This window comes from Gadus chalcogrammus, chromosome 5, assembly GCF_026213295.1.
Source record: "Gadus chalcogrammus isolate NIFS_2021 chromosome 5, NIFS_Gcha_1.0, whole genome shotgun sequence".
Taxonomy (NCBI): Eukaryota; Metazoa; Chordata; class Actinopteri; order Gadiformes; family Gadidae; genus Gadus; species Gadus chalcogrammus.
Window position 1 is genome coordinate 869309 of NC_079416.1, and position 20092 is coordinate 889400.

At 44.4% G+C, this 20092-nt stretch overlaps 4 non-coding genes across 4 annotated transcripts; all 4 read left to right on the forward strand.

Moving 5' to 3' along the window:
• Positions 1-6014: 6014 nt before the first annotated feature.
• Positions 6015-6205, forward strand: LOC130383334 (U2 spliceosomal RNA). Its single transcript, XR_008895773.1, has one exon. It is a non-coding gene; the product is annotated as a U2 spliceosomal RNA (small nuclear RNA).
• A 937-nt stretch (positions 6206-7142) lies between these two features.
• On the forward strand, positions 7143-7307 carry LOC130383304 (U1 spliceosomal RNA). Its single transcript, XR_008895746.1, has one exon. It is a non-coding gene; the product is annotated as a U1 spliceosomal RNA (small nuclear RNA).
• A 3943-nt stretch (positions 7308-11250) lies between these two features.
• LOC130383335 (U2 spliceosomal RNA) lies at positions 11251-11441 on the forward strand. Its single transcript, XR_008895774.1, has one exon. It is a non-coding gene; the product is annotated as a U2 spliceosomal RNA (small nuclear RNA).
• Positions 11442-12378: 937 nt separating this feature from the next.
• On the forward strand, positions 12379-12543 carry LOC130383305 (U1 spliceosomal RNA). The gene has a single exon (XR_008895747.1). It is a non-coding gene; the product is annotated as a U1 spliceosomal RNA (small nuclear RNA).
• Positions 12544-20092: the final 7549 nt, after the last annotated feature.

The window sequence follows — 20092 nt, forward strand, 5'->3', positions numbered from 1 at the left end:
ATCATGTTGTTCTAAAGAAATAATAGCTATGAATGATACCACCCTGAGCACGCCCGATCTCGTCTGATCTCGGAGGCTAAGCAGGGTCCGGCCTGGTTAGTACTTGGATGGGTGACCGCCTGGGAATGGCTCATGACCCCCCAAAGTCCCTATCCCTCAACACTGGGATCGATCCAAAAGGATCGAGGATCAAAACGGACGGCTCCATCTGGTGGCCACTGGTGGGTGGTTTTATTTTCAGAAATGTCATGTGCAAGGCCTAGATTATCAAAATCCACTAGTCTGCTGGATGTTTTGTTTATTATTTTCATACTTTGAGTGGATGTAGCTGATGAGATTCATACAATCAAGTGGAAAAGTGTTAAATTGTTACATTTTTGGGCTGAATTAAGAAAAATAATAAGAGCCATTCACATAACTCATTGTTTTGACCACACAGGGAGTGCAGCCATCACAGTGGGGGTGTATTCACACCTCTGGTTGCGGGAGTGAAGACACAAGGACTTCTAATTTCTTTGGTGTGTTTTTTCTTTCCAATACCCCACCCCTTCTGAAACCCAAGCACACTGAGACTCCAAAATACTTTTACAACTTTTATTTTTCAACCAGAATGTGTTTCATTGAAAAGTCAATCCATATAAACACAAATAAACAAGATCATTTTAGTTAAAAGCTCGCCCACCATGACTAGGTACAGATCTACAGGCGAGAACACGAGAGCATGAGACGAGAGACAAACATGTACTACCATTTGCAAACATTTAGTTAAACATGGAGCTGACAGACATACACACATCACAAGGACAGGCACATATAAATAACATTAATAATAATAAAAAACACTCAACAATTAAAGAACACACACACACACACACACACACACACACACACACACACACACACACACACACACACACACACACACACACACACACACACACACACACACACACACACACACTTGTACTTAAGATACAAATCAACAATTGGCTTGTACAGGCTAAAGTGCAATAATGAACATGATTATCCATAGACTCGGGTGACCAATCAACAAATAAAGGCTCAAGCTGTTCCTCACTTTTGTGTTTTCTTGAGCAAACTTTTGTTAAAACTGAAGCAGACAAATACATACAAACATCACAAAGACATGAAGCTGACAAAGACAAACAACATGCATGACAAAAACACAGATTATCTGAACATGAACAACCACTAAAGGGTATGTAAACTGATTGTGTTAGATTGGAACTGATTATGGTTTAAAAGATTGGCCTCGATATTGAACATAGAGCAGAATGGATACTACAAAGTTAATTTTAACAGCAATATAAATAATAATAAATAAAAAGCGAACAAAAGAACTTCAAGTAAATCTGCAAAGTGCCTTTTTTTTTAACGATATAAATAAATAGATAGTGCTTAATGAAGCACTTTAAAAAACACACACAAAGACAAAGACAAACACACACAAACAAGCCTCTTTCTCTCTCTTACAGATGGCACAGGAACAGTGGCATCACAGAGGTAAGTTATTCACACACACACACACACACACACACACACACACACACACACACACACACACACACACACACACACACACACACACACACACACACGCATTTCCAGGTATGTACACAGTCCTCCTGTCCAACTCTGCATCCACGACACTCTTAAAGTGTTCAAAGTTGTCATACACCACATTGTAAAAGCCAGGGGTAGTGGACTTCCTAGTGGATGGACAGTAGGAAAACATTTTCTGCATGCTTCCAGCCACTTTGTCCTTGAAAGGGTTGTACCTCTTCCACTGTCCACCACAGTTTGGCATGTGGCAAGCCCCACATGGCCTTGAGGACTTGTTAGGCATGAATGTCTTCACTGTTGGTGCAGGAGGGACAAGGCTCTGGCTGCAGGATGGCCCACGAAACAGGACGGAGGGGGCCTGTGGCTGTGCGGGGAGGACCAGCAGTATGGGTGCTGCCGACACAGGGGGTGGGCCGTAGGTCAACGCAGCAGGTGGCCTCGGCTGGAGGTGGGTGGGCGCAGGAGGCCTCGGCAGAATGGGGGTGAGCGCAGCAGGCTTCAGCCGGGTGGAGGACGACAACCCAGTGGGCTGAACGGGCCGGTTCGCTGGAGTCACAGGCTCATCAACAAATAATCTGGAAACATAAAATACACATGTGATCAGTATTGATATGACGTGTGTGCTATAGGGCTGTCAACGAATATTCGAAGTTCGAATATTCGTTCGAAATGTATCCAAAAACGCGAATTCGAACGTGAAAATTAATATTCGAATGTGAAAAAACACTCCCGCGGTACAAGCGCCTCTATCTGCTTTGTGAATGAGCCTCTGTCTGTTCGCGATGTCCCTCATAATATTCGAATGTGAAAAAACACTCCCGCGGTACAAGTGTAACAGACTAGTATTGTGAAGAGCGAATGTATTTTATCCCCTCGGGGTTTCCGTACTTGGATATAGGTATTCCAGCTCTCACGCTGTGACTGGGTGACTTCTGATAGGTACTAAGTAAACGAGACTATTTTCCCTTCCACGCTTGTGTCATTCTTGTCATATAAATATCTAAGTGCCAACGCTCGGTTACACAAGCGCCTATCTGCTTTGTGAGTGAGCCTCTGTCCAGGGGCGGCGCCAAACGGTTGCTTGCCGTTGCTATAGCAACTCCAAGCAATTACTCAGAAACCCCAGAGCAACCCCTGATTTTTTGTCAAACTCAAACAACATATTTGAAATAATGCCATTTTCCGTAAAATGGTATTAAATAAGTTCAACTAAACCTATGGCCGAATGCGGTACCCGTCACCATACCGACCATTCCTGTCATATGAATCACCAGATTAAGTGCATAATCAGTGAGTAGCGTCAACATTTCAGGGCCGTGACTGGACTGTCGTTCAAATGAACACGAGTCAGCCTGGGACTCTCCTCTCCTCCCCTCCCCCTCACCGTGCCCAGTTCCCGAGCGTTGGGCATGCGCACACTCTGTAAGTGACATGAACAGATTAAAAAAACCCACATACACACAATTAACACAAACTATCCCAAGCAATATGTACAATATGAATTAATTATTATTTAATGTACATGAAACAATAATTTCATTAATAGCATAGTCTTACGAAAAATAAATAACATTTCAAATATGCGGACATCTCGCGGCGAGATTATCAGTCAGAGATGTTCGTTGCCGGCTCGTTGGCGCTTAAAAAATATGGACAAGTTTTTACTAATTCGAAAGAAATCAAGTTCAAACACGACTCGCGATGGTGAGGCTGAGGATGGGCTCGTTAATAGCCAGACTTGTGTTGGACTTGGCAGTTGTTCGGAGGGGGGTTATGCTGAGGTCAAGAAACGGAAGAAAATATTGTAGCCTACACAGTTCTGAATTAGCAATACAATGTTATCACATGCTTGCTAGCAATGTAGGTGTGTTAAACCGTATGGATTAAAGTGGAATATTGCAAGAAGTCCTGTGATCAAGACATCGATTTAAGGTAGGCCGTTTGGTTATTTAAGTTTGCCCGTCGCTGAATGTGTACATGCCGCTGGGCTATTTTCATGTTGGCCTTCTTAAAGATCTTCCTCTATATTGTTCTATGTCTTTACGTCTTTATGTCTGTGCGTGTGTGAGGGAGAGGGAGAAAGATAGCGCACGTTGAACTGTCAAATGATACGATCACACTCAATCACAGTGGTGCGATTAGTCTTTGTTGTTACTGTACTGTAAACTTGCCTCGTACGGGACCGCAACCACCCCAACCCGTGCCGAAAATGTCTTCCCGGCCGTGCCTCTGCCAAATTCAGGTGTTTTGATCAAGGTTTTTTTTTTTGACCAGCAACCTCTTGAATTCATACAGCAACTGTTAAGCAACTGCAACAAATTATTTCTGGCGCCGCCACTGCCTCTGTCTGTTCGCGATGTCCCTCATAATATTCGAATGTGAAAAAACACTCCCGCGGTACAAGCGCCTAACTGCTTTGTGAATGAGCCTCCGTCTGGTCGCGATGTCCCTCGTTTTAAAGTAAGGAAATGCCCAGCAGGAAGCCGCCGCCCTATATATAGGAAATATATATATCCCACTAATTTGAACCATGGTTTTGTCGCATTATTGACATATTGACGGCAACTGCGTAAAATAGGCAACCAGATATTCGAATAGTTCGAATTCGTGATTTTTTTCCAAACGAACATTCAAATGTCATTTTTGAGCAATTTTAACAGCCCTAGTGTGCTATTTGCTTTCCACAGCCAACAGGTGAAACAAAGTGCTTATGACAACTTAGCTCCGCTTCTCACCACGTCTCTTTCCAGCCTGGTGATGGATGTGCCGGTACTGGACCTGAGGCCGGTCTGGCGGAGCAGTCGCTCCTTCTGCCACTTCAGCAGCTCGTTCTGCTCTCCCTGCTGGCAGTACTGGAACAGCAGCCACACCAGCCAGCCGACATCATTCTCCACAAGCCACCTGAAGGTCTGACCGGCGTGCTTCCCGAACGTGATGACCAGCTGACCTTTCCAAAGGTCTCTGCTGTCTTGAGATCCAGCCATTTAGGGTCAACAACAGTGCTGCTGCGGGCCTCTGCCACAGACCTTGCTGCCTCTGTACAGTACAGCCTGGCCTCTCCTAGCCGGTACAAAATGATGTTGGGGTACTGGTGTAGCTGTTGATGGCTGACCAGCGATGGTTTAGTGGCCAAGCTCTTCCCGCAGACATCACAGGTAAAGGTCTCCCTGGCGTCTGCATGGATCTTCAGATGACTCGCCAGGTTGGACTTTTCACCGAATGTCTTGTCGCACACGGTGCACTGATGTGTAGGCATGTTCCATCTGGTACTGTAAAACATGAATAAATGAGTAAAACTAAAAGCAGATCATTTAGATTGACAATATGTAGCCCTTTATTATACAGAAATCTGCTGTTGGTGTATTAGCCTAGGACAACAAGCTCGCCAGATTGTCAAGAGATTAACACGGTCGCCAAATTGCTTCATGTTACAATTACTCTCGCATCAGCTGTTGTCTCAACAGTCACATTTACCCATATTAACACATATCCACATCAAATTGACCAAGAAAACGTTGATTGTCGCCGAAAAGCAACAAGTTTGCAGGTATGCGACGTAGCCCTTACTATTGTAAACAGTGTCGTTAGCCGCGCCTAGCTATCGTCACAAAACACACATTAATCAGCTTATTATTTCAACAACCCTTGGGTGAATATAGTAATGCCATACACCGTTGGAAAGCTTAGATTGCCACGATTAAAACGAGACTTCCCACGGGTAATATGGTTGCTCACCGACAAAACGGCGATAGGTTGACTAAAGTCTACCCAGCAGCTAAAAACGTAACCTCTACGTCTTCCCTTTATACACAACGACCACGTTATGACACGGTCGAAATCTTTTCTCTTTCTACAAAATCGAAACAGCTTAATACAAACCGTAAAAAAAAATGTCTAATTATTAACTAGCAAACGATGCAGGGGATAAAATGTACCTGAGTGAATCCTCCGTTGACTGCTTCACCGGGGAATACCACGTGCTGTAAGCTATTTTCTTTTTCAACTCGAGCTCATTGGCTGCAATAGAGTTCCGGGTGTTATAGATATATATTTATTTGTCATTGGACAGAAGTACAACGAAATTCAGTGCACTCACGTACTGGTCTAATTTAAAAAGGTAACATAATAAATAATAAATAAAGAAAGAAAATACATTCAACATTTCGTTCACTCACTGCTTCACCTGTAGTCTCATATAAGCCTCCACTGCTCCAAACTCTATTTGTGAAACATGCAGACGGAATAGTGAGACTGCCAGCAGGCAGCAGCAAAGAGATGTAGCGACCTCGGTTTATTTCTCCAGCTTTCACAGACACACAAACACGCACACAGATTGCTTGGTCTTTTTTTTGTTTCGTCGTTGTCTGTTAAACCGCCAAGTGGAGCGACGTGTCTGGGAAGCTAGCCTCTTGGTCTGAGCATGTGTGTGCATCGCTTCTCGGCCTTTTGGCTAAGATCAAGTGTAGTATCTGTTCTTATCAGTTTAATATCTGATACGTCCCCTACCCGGGGACCATATATTAAATTGATTTTTCGAACTGGGAGATGGAAAAGGGGCTTGCTCCGTCCACTCCACGCATCGACCTGGTATTGCAGTAACTCCAGGACCGGTGCACCCCTCTCTCACTGTGAAAAACAAAACTAAACTCCTCCTGAGAGTACACCCGTCCGCCTGTAGACAATAAAGTGTCATTTACAATTCACAAACGCACTGTTTACAATTACTCCAACGATATTCTGTTGTAGTGATGTTATGGTTTGCGTCGAGGCATCGGGGCGTGTGTCGAGTACCTCGGCTCCTCCCCCAGCGAAGCTCCGTATCACATAGGCGAAATGACGTGGCGCGTGACGTTCGAGGCTTCATCTCGGGCTGTTCCGCGATATGGGTTCACAATTGGCACATTTCTACAAAAAGAAGACCCTACCCAGTTCCAAGATCACTTTTATGGCTATGTAATTAATCACACTCGTTCTCAGACATCATGCAGTTCTATTATTACAATTATTAGTAGGCTACTGTAGTTATAAGACAATCTATTTTGCCCGGGATGACTTAAAACCTTTGTCAAATGATTTGTTCTCTACCATGAGCTCGGGAGATATTTATGAACGGCACACTCACACGTATCACTGAAATGACTTTAATTCTTAAACGTTTTGATGTTGTACGAAGCAAACATCACATCATCACAGGAAACTCTTTCTTTCATCATAATTTCATTCCTTGTCCCTAGCGTACTCATTTGAAGCTTCGAGGTCGAACCACTTTGATGGTTCACCTGGCTGCGAGGCTTTGACGTTTCATGAGGCATCATCTCGCCACCACTATTCTGTTGTTTAAGAAAGAAAAAAGGATTCTTTCTGTGGCGTGTCGATAACTCGGACCTCCAGGTTTCCTTTCGTTATGCTTCCATCACGCTGATTTCAGATTCGCCTGTCATCGTGTGACCGGTGGTCTACAGTGTTTATTAAAGTCTAGACATCTCCGAATGCTTTGCAACCGTTCTCCTGGGGAACACGCGTGGGCATCGTTCAGCCCACCTGAACGTGTACAACTCATACTTACCTGGCAAGGGAGATACCATGATCAAGAAGGTGGTTCACCCATAGCGAGGCTCAGCCATTGCACTGAGGCTGTTGCTGACCCGTGCGAATTCCCCAAATGTGGGAATCTCGATTGCATAATTTCTGGTAGTGGGGGACTGCGTTCGCGCTCTCCCCTGATCATGTTGTTCTAAAGAAATAATAGCTATGAATGATACCACCCTGAGCACGCCCGATCTCGTCTGATCTCGGAGGCTAAGCAGGGTCCGGCCTGGTTAGTACTTGGATGGGTGACCGCCTGGGAATGGCTCATGACCCCCCAAAGTCCCTATCCCTCAACACTGGGATCGATCCAAAAGGATCGAGGATCAAAACGGACGGCTCCATCTGGTGGCCACTGGTGGGTGGTTTTATTTTCAGAAATGTCATGTGCAAGGCCTAGATTATCAAAATCCACTAGTCTGCTGGATGTTTTGTTTATTATTTTCATACTTTGAGTGGATGTAGCTGATGAGATTCATACAATCAAGTGGAAAAGTGTTAAATTGTTACATTTTTGGGCTGAATTAAGAAAAATAATAAGAGCCATTCACAGAACTCATTGTTTTGACCACACAGGGAGTGCAGCCATCACAGTGGGGGTGTATTCACACCTCTGGTTGCGGGAGTGAAGACACAAGGACTTCTAATTTCTTTGGTGTGTTTTTTCTTTCCAATACCCCACCCCTTCTGAAACCCAAGCACACTGAGACTCCAAAATACTTTTACAACTTTTATTTTTCAACCAGAATGTGTTTCATTGAAAAGGCAATCCATATAAACACAAATAAACAAGATCATTTTAGTTAAAAGCTCGCCCACCACGACTAGGTACAGATCTACAGGCGAGAACACGAGAGCATGAGACGAGAGACAAACATGTACTACCATTTGCAAACATTTAGTTAAACATGGAGCTGACAGACATACACACATCACAAGGACAGGCACATATAAATAACATTAATAATAATAAAAAACACTCAACAATTAAAGAACACACACACACACACACACACACACACACACACACACACACACACACACACACACACACACACACACACACACACACACACACACACACACACACACACACACACTTGTACTTAAGATACAAATCAACAATTGGCTTGTACAGGCTAAAGTGCAATAATGAACATGATTATCCATAGACTCGGGTGACCAATCAACAAATAAAGGCTCAAGCTGTTCCTCCCTTTTGTGTTTTCTTGAGCAAACTTTTGTTAAAACTGAAGCAGACAAATACATACAAACATCACAAAGACATGAAGCTGACAAAGACAAACAACATGCATGACAAAAACACAGATTATCTGAACATGAACAACCACTAAAGGGTATGTAAACTGATTGTGTTAGATTGGAACTGATTATGGTTTAAAAGATTGGCCTCGATATTGAACATAGAGCAGAATGGATACTACAAAGTTAATTTTAACAGCAATATAAATAATAATAAATAAAAAGCGAACAAAAGAACTTCAAGTAAATCTGCAAAGTGCCTTTTTTTTTAACGATATAAATAAATAGATAGTGCTTAATGAAGCACTTTAAAAAACACACACAAAGACAAGACAACACACACAAACAAGCCTCTTTCTCTCTCTTACAGATGGCACAGGAACAGTGGCATCACAGAGGTAAGTTATTCACACACACACACACACACACACACACACACACACACACACACACACACATACACACACGCATTTCCAGGTATTTACACAGTCCTCCTGTCCAACTCTGCATCCACGACACTCTTAAAGTGTTCAAAGTTGTCATACACCACATTGTAAAAGCCAGGGGTAGTGGACTTCCTAGTGGATGGACAGTAGGAAAACATTTTCTGCATGCTTCCAGCCACTTTGTCCTTGAAAGGGTTGTACCTCTTCCACTGTCCACCACAGTTTGGCATGTGGCAAGCCCCACATGGCCTTGAGGACTTGTTAGGCATGAATGTCTTCACTGTTGGTGCAGGAGGGACAAGGCTCTGGCTGCAGGATGGCCCACGAAACAGGACGGAGGGGGCCTGTGGCTGTGCGGGGAGGACCAGCAGTATGGGTGCTGCCGACACAGGGGGTGGGCCGTAGGTCAACGCAGCAGGTGGCCTCGGCTGGAGGTGGGTGGGCGCAGGAGGCCTCGGCAGAATGGGGGTGAGCGCAGCAGGCTTCAGCCGGGTGGAGGACGACAAACCCAGTGGGCTGAACGGGCCGGTTCGCTGGAGTCACAGGCTCATCAACAAATAATCTGGAAATATAAAATACACATGTGATCAGTATTGATATGACGTGTGTGCTATTTGCTTTCCACAGCCAACAGGTGAAACAAAGTGCTTATGACAACTTAGCTCCGCTTCTCACCACGTCTCTTTCCAGCCTGGTGATGGATGTGCCGGTACTGGACCTGAGGCCGGTCTGGCGGAGCAGTCGCTCCTTCTGCCACTTCAGCAGCTCGTTCTGCTCTCCCTGCTGGCAGTACTGGAACAGCAGCCACACCAGCCAGCCGACATCATTCTCCACAAGCCACCTGAAGGTCTGACCGGCGTGCTTCCCGAACGTGATGACCAGCTGACCTTTCCAAAGGTCTCTGCTGTCTTGAGATCCAGCCATTTAGGGTCAACAACAGTGCTGCTGCGGGCCTCTGCCACAGACCTTGCTGCCTCTGTACAGTACAGCCTGGCCTCTCCTAGCCGGTACAAAATGATGTTGGGGTACTGGTGTAGCTGTTGATGGCTGACCAGCGATGGTTTAGTGGCCAAGCTCTTCCCGCAGACATCACAGGTAAAGGTCTCCCTGGCGTCTGCATGGATCTTCAGATGACTCGCCAGGTTGGACTTTTCACCGAATGTCTTGTCGCACACGGTGCACTGATGTGTAGGCATGTTCCATCTGGTACTGTAAAACATGAATAAATGAGTAAAACTAAAAGCAGATCATTTAGATTGACAATATGTAGCCCTTTATTATACAGAAATCTGCTGTTGGTGTATTAGCCTAGGACAACAAGCTCGCCAGATTGTCAAGAGATTAACACGGTCGCCAAATTGCTTCATGTTACAATTACTCTCGCATCAGCTGTTGTCTCAACAGTCACATTTACCCATATTAACACATATCCACATCAAATTGACCAAGAAAACGTTGATTGTCGCCGAAAAGCAACAAGTTTGCAGGTATGCGACGTAGCCCTTACTATTGTAAACAGTGTCGTTAGCCGCGCCTAGCTATCGTCACAAAACACACATTAATCAGCTTATTATTTCAACAACCCTTGGGTGAATATAGTAATGCCATACACCGTTGGAAAGCTTAGATTGCCACGATTAAAACGAGACTTCCCACGGGTAATATGGTTGCTCACCGACAAAACGGCGATAGGTTGACTAAAGTCTACCCAGCAGCTAAAAACGTAACCTCTACGTCTTCCCTTTATACACAACGACCACGTTATGACACGGTCGAAATCTTTTCTCTTTCTACAAAATCGAAACAGCTTAATACAAACCGTAAAAAAAAAATGTCTAATTATTAACTAGCAAACGATGCAGGGGATAAAATTTACCTGAGTGAATCCTCCGTTGACTGCTTCACCGGGGAATACCACGTGCTGTAAGCTATTTTCTTTTTCAACTCGAGCTCATTGGCTGCAATAGAGTTCCGGGTGTTATAGATATATATTTATTTGTCATTGGACAGAAGTACAACGAAATTCAGTGCACTCACGTACTGGTCTAATTTAAAAAGGTAACATAATAAATAATAAATAAAGAAAGAAAATACATTCAACATTTCGTTCACTCACTGCTTCACCTGTAGTCTCATATAAGCCTCCACTGCTCCAAACTCTATTTGTGAAACATGCAGACGGAATAGTGAGACTGCCAGCAGGCAGCAGCAAAGAGATGTAGCGACCTCGGTTTATTTCTCCAGCTTTCACAGACACACAAACACGCACACAGATTGCTTGGTCTTTTTTTTGTTTCGTCGTTGTCTGTTAAACCGCCAAGTGGAGCGACGTGTCTGGGAAGCTAGCCTCTTGGTCTGAGCATGTGTGTGCATCGCTTCTCGGCCTTTTGGCTAAGATCAAGTGTAGTATCTGTTCTTATCAGTTTAATATCTGATACGTCCCCTACCCGGGGACCATATATTAAATTGATTTTTCGAACTGGGAGATGGAAAAGGGGCTTGCTCCGTCCACTCCACGCATCGACCTGGTATTGCAGTAACTCCAGGACCGGTGCACCCCTCTCTCACTGTGAAAAACAAAACTAAACTCCTCCTGAGAGTACACCCGTCCGCCTGTAGACAATAAAGTGTCATTTACAATTCACAAACGCACTGTTTACAATTACTCCAACGATATTCTGTTGTAGTGATGTTATGGTTTGCGTCGAGGCATCGGGGCGTGTGTCGAGTACCTCGGCTCCTCCCCCAGCGAAGCTCCGTATCACATAGGCGAAATGACGTGGCGCGTGACGTTCGAGGCTTCATCTCGGGCTGTTCCGCGATATGGGTTCACAATTGGCACATTTCTACAAAAAGAAGACCCTACCCAGTTCCAAGATCACTTTTATGGCTATGTAATTAATCACACTCGTTCTCAGACATCATGCAGTTCTATTATTACAATTATTAGTAGGCTACTGTAGTTATAAGACAATCTATTTTGCCCGGGATGACTTAAAACCTTTGTCAAATGATTTGTTCTCTACCATGAGCTCGGGAGATATTTATGAACGGCACACTCACACGTATCACTGAAATGACTTTAATTCTTAAACGTTTTGATGTTGTACGAAGCAAACATCACATCATCACAGGAAACTCTTTCTTTCATCATAATTTCATTCCTTGTCCCTAGCGTACTCATTTGAAGCTTCGAGGTCGAACCACTTTGATGGTTCACCTGGCTGCGAGGCTTTGACGTTTCATGAGGCATCATCTCGCCACCACTATTCTGTTGTTTAAGAAAGAAAAAAGGATTCTTTCTGTGGCGTGTCGATAACTCGGACCTCCAGGTTTCCTTTCGTTATGCTTCCATCACGCTGATTTCAGATTCGCCTGTCATCGTGTGACCGGTGGTCTACAGTGTTTATTAAAGTCTAGACATCTCCGAATGCTTTGCAACCGTTCTCCTGGGGAACACGCGTGGGCATCGTTCAGCCCACCTGAACGTGTACAACTCATACTTACCTGGCAAGGGAGATACCATGATCAAGAAGGTGGTTCACCCATAGCGAGGCTCAGCCATTGCACTGAGGCTGTTGCTGACCCGTGCGAATTCCCCAAATGTGGGAATCTCGATTGCATAATTTCTGGTAGTGGGGGACTGCGTTCGCGCTCTCCCCTGATCATGTTGTTCTAAAGAAATAATAGCTATGAATGATACCACCCTGAGCACGCCCGATCTCGTCTGATCTCGGAGGCTAAGCAGGGTCCGGCCTGGTTAGTACTTGGATGGGTGACCGCCTGGGAATGGCTCATGACCCCCCAAAGTCCCTATCCCTCAACACTGGGATCGATCCAAAAGGATCGAGGATCAAAACGGACGGCTCCATCTGGTGGCCAATGGTGGGTGGTTTTATTTTCAGAAATGTCATGTGCAAGGCCTAGATTATCAAAATCCACTAGTCTGCTGGATGTTTTGTTTATTATTTTCATACTTTGAGTGGATGTAGCTGATGAGATTCATACAATCAAGTGGAAAAGTGTTAAATTGTTACATTTTTGGGCTGAATTAAGAAAAATAATAAGAGCCATTCACAGAACTCATTGTTTTGACCACACAGGGAGTGCAGCCATCACAGTGGGGGTGTATTCACACCTCTGGTTGCGGGAGTGAAGACACAAGGACTTCTAATTTCTTTGGTGTGTTTTTTCTTTCCAATACCCCACCCCTTCTGAAACCCAAGCACACTGAGACTCCAAAATACTTTTACAACTTTTATTTTTCAACCAGAATGTGTTTCATTGAAAAGGCAATCCATATAAACACAAATAAACAAGATCATTTTAGTTAAAAGCTCGCCCACCACGACTAGGTACAGATCTACAGGCGAGAACACGAGAGCATGAGACGAGAGACAAACATGTACTACCATTTGCAAACATTTAGTTAAACATGGAGCTGACAGACATACACACATCACAAGGACAGGCACATATAAATAACATTAATAATAATAAAAAACACTCAACAATTAAAGAACACACACACACACACACACACACACACACACACACACACACACACACACACACACACACACACACACACACACACACACACACACACACACACACACACACACACACACACTGTCGTGGCAATTTCTGTATTAGATATTGCGTCTGAGACAGATGAGATCTTTAGATGCAAAAAAAGCACACAATACTTGTAGGCAATTGCTGGTCGCATATATTTGTATTAAAAGTATGAACAAAGATACATCACAACATGCATCAACAAACAACATAACAGGCATACATTACAATAATCTGAGGCCCCAGATGGGAGCTTCTCTTTGCGTGTTACTTCATTCTCTAAAGGTACGCTGGGGAGAAGTCCACCGAGTGTCTGAATCGATGAGTTCTTATTCCACTGAGAATTGGGCTCTGGAGGAGGTGTGTCCCCCAAAAAGCCTTTGTGTACCAGATGGTTATCTTTACAACTGCAGCTGTGGGGAATGCCATTGGAGGGGGCAGCGGTCGTGCCATCTAAACCCCTGGCTTTGTTGACGCTAGCCAGGGGGTAGAGGAGCAGGCCCATACATCAAAGGATTGCATGGAGGGTCATTTACAAGACACGAAAACACAGGAACAGGCAGGCAATAAAAATGTATCACTCAACCCTTGACGGTTTACACTTTAAATGACCCGCATGGAGTAGAACGTAGGCCCTATATTAAATTACACAGAATAACAACAAAACTTAAATTCATACATAGACCAAAACAATACAACATGTAGATTTTCCATCACAATCCCCCTTTGATTATTTTATAATCACAAATTCAAAAATCTATCATGTCCGACCATCAGCACTTCTCCGCTTTTATAGGAGGTTGTTCAGACTATTTATACCACCGTTCGCTTTTACAGAAGGTAGCATAAAATCACCTAACATCACAATCAAGTCATCTGTTTCCATATATTCAAAAGTCATAAAAATAAAAACAGAAAAGAAAACCAAAACAAAGAAACAAGGCTACCTTTTAAAAACATTTCTAAACAAAAATATTCTTATTTAATGTCCTTAATGCTGCTTCCGTGATACTAACACATGAGTAGTTGGCAAGCACTTAATGTTTACTACTCTAAACATTAATTGTCAATCCAGTCAGCATTAATAACACACAGTATAACCCAACATTTAAACGGTATTCCTCTTCTCTTTCCCATTGTCCTTCATGATGTCTCTGAGGGACCTACATGGGGTTTGTTTAATAATTTTTTTTTTTTGTAATTATTTCCTTTGGTTTGCTTTAGTATACCCAAGGTTGTTGTTCAAGGTTGTTGTTGTGGGCTCCCCATCCCCCCTTTTGACGCATGGACTTTCCCATGCGTCAATTTACCATAATAAGGGAAAGCCCTGTAAGCATGGCTTTCTGTTGCAAGCGCACCAAAAACCCTCTACTTTAATTGGTAAAAAAAAAAACAAAAAAAAAAAAACATTTCTTTAACTTTCAACTTTTCTACTTGTCTTTGATCCTTCAAACTACTTTTCCTAATAACTTTCAAACCTTTCAGATATACTTCTTAGAAACTATCACACACTCATATAGACAGTAATGCTGTGTCTAGTGTGATACTTTCCGTACACTGCTCTTCTCTCCCTCCGCCTGGACACGCCTCCACCTCTCTCTCTGCTTCCTGCCTCTCATCCGCATCACGGGCTGTCCTTTGAAGTGCCTGTCCCCACGTCTCTCCCGTCTCTGAGACCCTCCTTTGTCTCAATGTTCAGGCCACTTCAATGTGGCTACACAGGCACCATGGAGGCCACCACTCTGGTGCTGTTGGTCCTGCTGGACTGTCTCCTTGTGTCGTCCAGCAGACCGTTCCGTAGCTCTTCAGGTGGGCCTCCCATGGTCTGTAACTTCATAAAGTCTGATGCAGAGGAGTTGTGACGTGGGGTATTTGCACTGTATTGGGCCACTGGTCGGGCTGAAAGCAGGAGAAGGAGGAGCGTTGTCCAGGTCCGGATCTATTTGAACAAAACTTGATGCAGATGGGTTATCTTTCTCCCCACCCCTTTCCTTATCTTGTCTTGCCTTACGTTCTCATCTATCTCTTCTCCTTCCATAACACATACTTCTTCCAATCTCTCTCATACGTTCATTAATTCACCTTCTTGCCATTTGGCCATAAAACATTAACAAAATATCATAATATAAAAATCTGCATTTTTCAATATTAGGCAATACACTTCTGTTGTCAGTGGGGGTCAGTCGGGGTTAGTCTGGGTCAGTTGGAGTCATGTCATGGTTGTGTGATATGGTTGACCATTAAATTGGTTGTGATAGATTGTAATAATCGAGTGTCCACTGTCTACAATAGCCCGTTGTTTAAAATAACCATATCTAATATTAAATTTAGCTGATTAGCTCGCTTAAGGCTGGTGAGAACCATACAACAATCATTTGGTTGGTTGTGTTATGTGTTATGGTGCTCATACCTGCTCCTTGGACCTGGTCTGCTCCGGCGTCCCGTCAATGCGAAATCCCCCCTTCACCTCTGCCTCTTGGATGATTCACAGTCACTTCACGGGAAGGTGCGGTTTCCCAGCCGTCCGCTTCATCGTTTTCCTCATTTCTAATGGGACAATCTTTTAACCAATGATCCTTGGAGCCACAATACAAACAGTCCCGGTTGATTACTCCACGGGACTTTCTCTCTTCTGGCCGATCGGTTCCTTGGTCTTTGTTGCGACGGGTTGGCTTAGGATTCTCCAGGGCCTCCAGTTGGGCGAGCTGGAGCTTCTTGGTTCTCTCTTCTTTTCTATTATTCTCGAACTTTTCTTTCTTCATGAAGAGATTTTCTGCGTGGGTTGCGTGACTTATAATCAAATCAAGTCTGGCGGTACGCCACCCAATGCAGTGTGTCTCTATGAATTCCGATATTTTGTCGTCCAACGCATCCAGGAAGGCCGCGGTGAGATTTTCTTCGTACGGAGTCTGAACCACCCGGTCGGTTGGTACAGGCACTCCCCCGTGGATCTTGAACACCTTTTCGACGCGGTCCATCAAGTCAGCCACCGTCTCGCCTTCTGTTTGTTTGATCTTTCGAATAGCGGTCCAATCTCTAACCATGGGGAACGCCCCCCTGGCCCGTTCACACAGTCCCTCTACCAGCCGGCGGTACACGGACCCTTGATCCCAATTGAACATTAAATCCGCTTCGTCCCTCCCGGGCATGTCGCCTTGGATCCGACCCCACCTTAGGGTCAGTCTGTACGCACAGAGTTGGCGAACTTCGCTGATGGAGGCTTTGTGTTGTTGGACCAACTCTTGAAGGGCTGTGGCGAAGGCAGCCCCCCCCACTACAGATGGGTCTGGGAGCCATTCCGCTATGTCCTTAATGTCACTGGGTCTCCATGCACGGAAAACGTATGCTGGACTGCCATCCTGGGGGTTCAGTACTTCGATCATGGGGAATTGTCCATTCATCACGTCCCCGTGTTGAGTAGTTGGGGAGAACGCCATTCCCTGGTTTCTCAAGCGGCTGGCGACGGGCTCCCGCTTGGTCGGTGTGGCCGTCGCCTGCTGTGGAGCATTCCTCTGGCTACGAGTTGCAGGCCTATCTCCTGCCGTGCTGCAATCGGGTGCTTTCTCCTCATCTTTGAGGTCAGGGTAGAGATTGTCCGATGATGCAGCTTCAGGGGCGTTGTCATACGGGGGAGGAGAAGGGGGATTCGCACGCGGTCCGCCGGTGCAGTCCAGGTCCGGGTCTATATCTCGGGTGACATTGAGATTAAAAATCCCTACACTCTCTACGCTCTCTGTCCCTGGCTGATTTTTTTTCCTATCCTGGCCCTCTCTTTCCCACAAATAAAACGCACACCAACATAGTTTGGAACTTTTCTTTTTCATTTCTGATTCCAACAATCGTCTCTCTAACTCCTGTAATCGTTTTAAGCTAAAACTCCCCATTTCAGGAAAGCCCAGTTTGCACCAATATTTTAAACCCTCCAGAGCCGCTTCACCATGCTTCTCCAACATCACCTTCGCAGGTCCCGTTATCTCCGTTTTTCCAGATTTGTTCCCCATATTTTAGATCCTTTTACACTAGTTATTATTTTACAAATTATCTAATATCGCCGAAACCTCCTTGTTACTACACACATATACATATATTTATTAATGAATACCTATTATTATTATTTATATATATATGTGACCCCAACAGCGCATAACGGGTTTCCCTTTACCGTTTTGACAGACCCTCCTGCCCTTTCTGTTACATATATAACATATAGTTCATATATTGACGGAACTTCACCGGAGTTGCTTTACCGTATGTTCCTATAACAAAGTTCGAACGTGGCCGATTTGTTCGAATATACGTTTTCAAAACAGTATATACCGTTTTAGTAACGGATTTTTTTGTAGCTTAAAGGTATTTTCAAGCTACAGAAGTATTGAGATCTCACCTGCTCGAATTCTTTTGTTTCCTTCTGGATACCGTACTGAAGAAGCCTTAGTTTATCCCCCACAGGCACTCTCTCCTCGACCCCATTAGTCTGGTTACAGTCACCTGGAGGCGGGGTAGAGCTTTGGGACCGAGTTCGACTCGGACCTGTTTTGGAGCGATATTTCGTAGAATCTTCAGGTTAGATATCCCGGACGAGCCCCCAAATTGTCGTGGCAATTTCTGTATTAGATATTGCGTCTGAGACAGATGAGATCTTTAGATGCAAAAAAAGCACACAATACTTGTAGGCAATTGCTGGTCGCATATATTTGTATTAAAAGTATGAACAAAGATACATCACAACATGCATCAACAAACAACATAACAGGCATACATTACAATAATCTGAGGCCCCAGATGGGAGCTTCTCTTTGCGTGTTACTTCATTCTCTAAAGGTACGCTGGGGAGAAGTCCACCGAGTGTCTGAATCGATGAGTTCTTATTCCACTGAGAATTGGGCTCTGGAGGAGGTGTGTCCCCCAAAAAGCCTTTGTGTACCAGATGGTTATCTTTACAACTGCAGCTGTGGGGAATGCCATTGGAGGGGGCAGCGGTCGTGCCATCTAAACCCCTGGCTTTGTTGACGCTAGCCAGGGGGTAGAGGAGCAGGCCCATACATCAAAGGATTGCATGGAGGGTCATTTACAAGACACGAAAACACAGGAACAGGCAGGCAATAAAAATGTATCACTCAACCCTTGACGGTTTACACTTTAAATGACCCGCATGGAGTAGAACGTAGGCCCTATATTAAATTACACAGAATAACAACAAAACTTAAATTCATACATAGACCAAAACAATACAACATGTAGATTTTCCATCACAACACACACACACACACACACACACACACACACTTGTACTTAAGATACAAATCAACAATTGGCTTGTACAGGCTAAAGTGCAATAATGAACATGATTATCCATAGACTCGGGTGACCAATCAACAAATAAAGGCTCAAGCTGTTCCTCCCTTTTGTGTTTTCTTGAGCAAACTTTTGTTAAAACTGAAGCAGACAAATACATACAAACATCACAAAGACATGAAGCTGACAAAGACAAACAACATGCATGACAAAAACACAGATTATCTGAACATGAACAACCACTAAAGGGTATGTAAACTGATTGTGTTAGATTGGAACTGATTATGGTTTAAAAGATTGGCCTCGATATTGAACATAGAGCAGAATGGATACTACAAAGTTAATTTTAACAGCAATATAAATAATAATAAATAAAAAGCGAACAAAAGAACTTCAAGTAAATCTGCAAAGTGCCTTTTTTTTAACGATATAAATAAATAGATAGTGCTTAATGAAGCACTTTAAAAAACACACACAAAGACAAAGACAAACACACACAAACAAGCCTCTTTCTCTCTCTTACAGATGGCACAGGAACAGTGGCATCACAGAGGTAAGTTATTCACACACACACACACACACACACACACACACACACACACACACACACACACACACACACACATACACACACGCATTTCCAGGTATTTACACAGTCCTCCTGTCCAACTCTGCATCCACGACACTCTTAAAGTGTTCAAAGTTGTCATACACCACATTGTAAAAGCCAGGGGTAGTGGACTTCCTAGTGGATGGACAGTAGGAAAACATTTTCTGCATGCTTCCAGCCACTTTGTCCTTGAAAGGGTTGTACCTCTTCCACTGTCCACCACAGTTTGGCATGTGGCAAGCCCCACATGGCCTTGAGGACTTGTTAGGCATGAATGTCTTCACTGTTGGTGCAGGAGGGACAAGGCTCTGGCTGCAGGATGGCCCACGAAACAGGACGGAGGGGGCCTGTGGCTGTGCGGGGAGGACCAGCAGTATGGGTGCTGCCGACACAGGGGGTGGGCCGTAGGTCAACGCAGCAGGTGGCCTCGGCTGGAGGTGGGTGGGCGCAGGAGGCCTCGGCAGAATGGGGGTGAGCGCAGCAGGCTTCAGCCGGGTGGAGGACGACAAACCCAGTGGGCTGAACGGGCCGGTTCGCTGGAGTCACAGGCTCATCAACAAATAATCTGGAAATATAAAATACACATGTGATCAGTATTGATATGACGTGTGTGCTATTTGCTTTCCACAGCCAACAGGTGAAACAAAGTGCTTATGACAACTTAGCTCCGCTTCTCACCACGTCTCTTTCCAGCCTGGTGATGGATGTGCCGGTACTGGACCTGAGGCCG